The sequence below is a fragment of the Protomyctophum parallelum genome (assembly GCF_964188405.1).
Source record: "Protomyctophum parallelum genome assembly, chromosome: 15".
Taxonomy (NCBI): domain Eukaryota; kingdom Metazoa; phylum Chordata; class Actinopteri; order Myctophiformes; family Myctophidae; genus Protomyctophum; species Protomyctophum parallelum.
Window position 1 is genome coordinate 23,722,647 of NC_139710.1, and position 4,759 is coordinate 23,727,405.

At 38.5% G+C, this 4,759-nt stretch overlaps 1 long non-coding RNA gene across 1 annotated transcript; it reads left to right on the forward strand.

The window, feature by feature from the left end:
* The first annotated feature begins 2,884 nt into the window (after positions 1 to 2,884).
* LOC310871951 lies at positions 2,885 to 4,364 on the forward strand. The gene is made up of 3 exons (XR_014570324.1): positions 2,885 to 2,987; positions 3,816 to 3,897; positions 4,298 to 4,364. It is a non-coding gene; the product is annotated as an uncharacterized lncRNA (long non-coding RNA).
* The last annotated feature ends 395 nt before the right edge of the window (positions 4,365 to 4,759 follow it).

Below are 4,759 nucleotides of genomic sequence, written 5' to 3' on the forward strand. Positions count from 1 at the left end.
TGCGAGGACAGAAGACACTGGCTTCATACACATATAAAGCTCTGATGAGTTTTGGGTTAATGCCGTCGAGCCCTTTATCTCGACATTTGCAGGAAAAGCGATGACTTATGAGGTGCCCTGTGGAATGAAGGGACACCGTTAGCCAAGCAGTGACATTACAATAATTAAAGATTAAAACCTAATTTGTGTTTTAAAACCACTACTGACAAACTGCATTGGCAGTCAAATCAAAGCAGAGCATTTTGTGACTATAAAACTACAAGACAATATAATTCCAATATAATATAATCCATATACAACTGTGCTGGTATTATCCAAAGCAACCATGCATAATTATTATTGTAAAAGGCGCATTACCTTCTAAATGAAGAGCCAGCAGGCAGACGAGAAAGATGACGACAGCTGATTTCATGATGCTGGACATAATGGATCAGACTCTTCTTCAAGTGTTCTGATAGTTTCCTCCCTTGATAATGCTGCGAATGGACGGGACTCACTGGAGCGCTCATATAGAGCAAAGACGCCCACTCAAACCCCTCCACCCACTCACTCACCCAACCACGTAGAGTCTGTGGGGGCCACGGGGCTGCAGCCCCCATGAAGACTCCCAGGGCCCCTTTAGGCCCCCATGAAGATGGGGGGTGGGTGACTCACCCACACGCCCACTCAGGACATTATTTCACCTTTTCCTCTTTTGGTTTCATTTTCCCTCACAGCAGGAGAAACAAATTTGGGATTTTCCCCTATGTCTTCCTGATAATTTCTTCACTGTTTCAAGAAGTCACCTCATTTCTTGAAAATGGTACACTGAAGCCAAGTGTCTGTTCTAGCATTATTCATTTGAAACTCTTGAATGTTGGAAGAAAAATTGTAACTGGCACATCCGCTGAGGAGGCAGGTGAAAGATAAAAAATGTATTTTTAACAGTGGTGGAAAAAGTACTCACAATGTTTATTTAATTAATTGTATCAACATTGCAATAATAAAAAAATACTCTGTTACAAGTAAAAGTCTGGAATTCAAAATATTGGCGCAAAAATATTGGCATCAAAATGTACTTAAAGTACTAAAAGTAAAAGTATTCATTATGGGATTATGCAGAACGTCTCGTTTCAAGTTCTTATGAAAATAGCAGATCAAGCTCACAATGCGTCGCATCGTATATAACGCATTGAGGGCTTGTAGATCGGCTATTTTAAAATGGCCGAAATTAATTGGTTACTCTATGTTTTGTTATTATAATCAAAATCTACAATGTAATAGTAACTATATAGTTTTCAAATAAATTTAGGAGTAAAAGTAAAACTATTGGAAATGTGAAATACAGCACAGATTTTTGAGTGGTGCAACCACTCCTATATCTTGCAATGTCCGTGTACCTGTGTACCTGTGTACCTACCTGTAACTATGAGCATGAGTGGTGTGTGAAATTGGAACGAGAGAAGTATGTGACATGGCTGCCACCTGCTGGACGCAAACGATACAGAGAAGAAATTGGAACGATATAGAGAAGAAATTGGAACGATACAGAGAAGAAATTGGAACGATACAGAGAACCAATAGACGGGAGTTGCACCACTCGGTTCACACTGGTGTGATTTTTAACGTCTGGGCGGTTCCCTTGCTGGCACAAAACAGTTTCAGATGAGGGTGTGCAGCCATATATTAATTTAAGGGCCCTTGGCATGAAAAGGTTTGTGTTAACTACAGTAACTGCTCTCTGGTAGCCTACAGTGGAAGCATATTTATCCATATCCAGCCTGAGTGAGCATGTACGGTAGATATGCCATTTTCACTATTTTTTGAAACACACAGAACAACGTAGGCCTATACAATATAGTGTATAGTGTTTGCTAATCACACTAATCGATTTAAAAAAAATATATATATATAGTCAATTTGCTCCTATAAGAAATGGAACAAATCCTCAAAGGAAAATGTGGTTCTCCATATCGTCACTGTCGGGAGGAAACCACATAATGTCCAAAACTGTTTATTTTCAGCATTCAAATGCAAAAGAAGCAAAAGGAGATCTACAAGCTCGAAACGTATACGTGTCGCTTCTTCACACCCTGTTTCGAGCTTGCAGATCTACTACTTTTGATGCTTTTGTGTGATGTGGTGGTGTGATCGAATATGGATATTATAGGAGGTTTTTGCCCAACAGCGACGATACACATCATTGGTCACTTCTCTGTGGATAAGAAAAGAGAAGTGACCTTACTTTCACTATAGTGTCCACTAGCTGTGAAAAGAAGACTATAAGGAAACACATGGATTCCTTTTCCTTTTGAGAAAGCTCCTACATAAATGGTTATTTCAAGGACATCCCAAATTTGTTTCTCCTGCTGTGAGGGAAAATGAAACCAAAAGAGGAAAGGGTGAAATAATGTCCTGAGTGGGCGTGTGGGTGAGTGAGTGGGTGGAGGGGTTTGAGTGGATGTCTTTGATCTTAAATATGAGCGCTCCAGTGAGTCCCGTCCATTCGCAGCATTATCAAGGGAGGAAACTATCAGAACACTTGAAGAAGAGTCTGATCCATTATGTCCAGAATCATGAAATCAGCTGTCGTCATCTTTCTCGTCTGCCTGCTGGCTCTTCATTTAGAAGGTAATGCGCCTTTTACAATAATAATTATGCATGGTTGCTTTGGATAATAGCAGCACAGTTGTAGCCTATATGGATTATATTATATTGGAATTATATTGTCTTGTAGTATTATAGTCACAAAATGCTCTGCTTTGATTTGACTGCCAATGCAGTTTGTCAGTAGTGGTTTTAAAACACAAATTAGAAATCTTTAATTATTGTAATGTCACTGCTTGGCTAATGGTGTCCCTTCATTCCACAGGGCACCTCATAAGTCATCACTTTTCCTGCAAATGTCGAGATAAAGGGCTCGAGTCGCTCGACGGCATGAACCCAAAACTCATCACAGCTTTATATGTGTATGAAGTCAGTGTCTTCTGTCCTCGCAGGGAGATTGTGTAAGTACAATGTTTATAAACATCTGGTGGAAAAACAACTAAGTACATTTGCTCAAGTAGCCTACATCATTTTGAGGCATTTGTAGCCTACTTTACTTGAGTGTTTCCAATTTTCAATACTTTTACTTCTACTCCACTATACATCTCAGAGGAAAATATTGTACTTTTACTCTACTACAATTATTTGAAAACGTTAGTTACTTTCTAGATGTCGAATATTATAATATAATACAGTAACTACTTCAGGCCGGCTATATACATTTCAGCCATTTGAAAACATGTGAAATAGGACATTTTGCATAATGAGTTCTTTTACTTTTGGTACTTAAAGTACATTTTTATACCAATAAATACTGTAGAAAATTCCCTATGGCTTAATTTGCCTTATTTTGTACAGGACTATTTTGGGCAACCTCATTCTTTATGACCCAGTTTCCAACTTTAGTTCAAGCATCTGTTGGGGCACTCCCTAATGCAACAGGACCCCAGTTTTGTGACTGTGCAGTTCTAAAATGCAGATGCACAGATAAACCTGACCAACAGAATGCGTTCTTGAGGAAATACCATTCATTCATTCACTGAGTCATTCATTCATTTCACCATCCATGTCTGTCAATCAACTAAACTCAACTTCATATAAAACCATAAATGCCAAAACTGTGTCAACCTTCTTCATGCTCTTCTTTGATTCTTCCAGATCAAATCATCGCTACACAAACACACACAGCTGGGCATAGGAGGGGCCTGTCTGTCACTAATTATGATTTAACTTTATACACTGTTCTCCATCACCTGTCTGTCACTAATTATGATGTAATCCATCTCCAGTGTGGAAACAACAAAGGGCAGAAAATGTTTGAATCCAGAGTCACAGATGGGAAAGTATATCTACAATAAACACCATAGACGGGTAAGATCAACCTTTTTGTTTTGTCTTCGTCATAAAATGTAAAGATCTATAAAAAAATATGTGACCTGAATGAACTGCACTAAAATTATATAAATTATGGAAAACAGTGTTTACTCCTGACTTGAGGCCGATTTTACAAATGCCTTCTAAATCAGTATAGTAAAAAAAGAAAGAAAATAAATTGTTGCAGAGGACCCCCACATTTATATATTTGGCCACGGACCCCCATCCGAAAAAGATTGTGCCAGGGGACCACCCATGAAGAGGCAATTTGTGTCTGAGACTTTCGCGTGCTGTGAGCTTGAAGATCTGCTATTTTTGAAAAGCCAACGCTAAAATCTAAAATGACACGGATGCTTTCACAAAACAATATTATAAGACTGACTTTTTTTTGTTTCAGGGTCTATAAAGAAAAGTGAACATTCCCCCACCTCTCTGCCCTGACCTCCACTTCCTCAGTCCACACATGACCATTGGACCACGTGACCTCTCAACCACCCTGAAAGTTCTGCTGTTATGAAGAGGCACTTTACTTGAGCAAAGCTTCAGTTCGGAATTATTTTTTTTTGTTTTAATGTCGAAGTAAACAGTTATTTAAAACAGCGTTATTTATGCCTCTCATTTACCTGTAAATGTATAGAATTTGTGTTTAATATAAGCTTGTACTATATTTATTACAAAATATAATGAGCAAGCCGTTTTACTCTGGGACTTCAGTAAAGAGTTGTTACACTTGGTACTTTTGTCCAGAGTTATCAGTGTCACACAAAAGCATCAAAAGTAGCAGATCTACTACATAGTGTTTACAAGTTGCAATGTCACATAGCTCTGTGTAAACAATGCAGCAACTCAGTTTAATTTC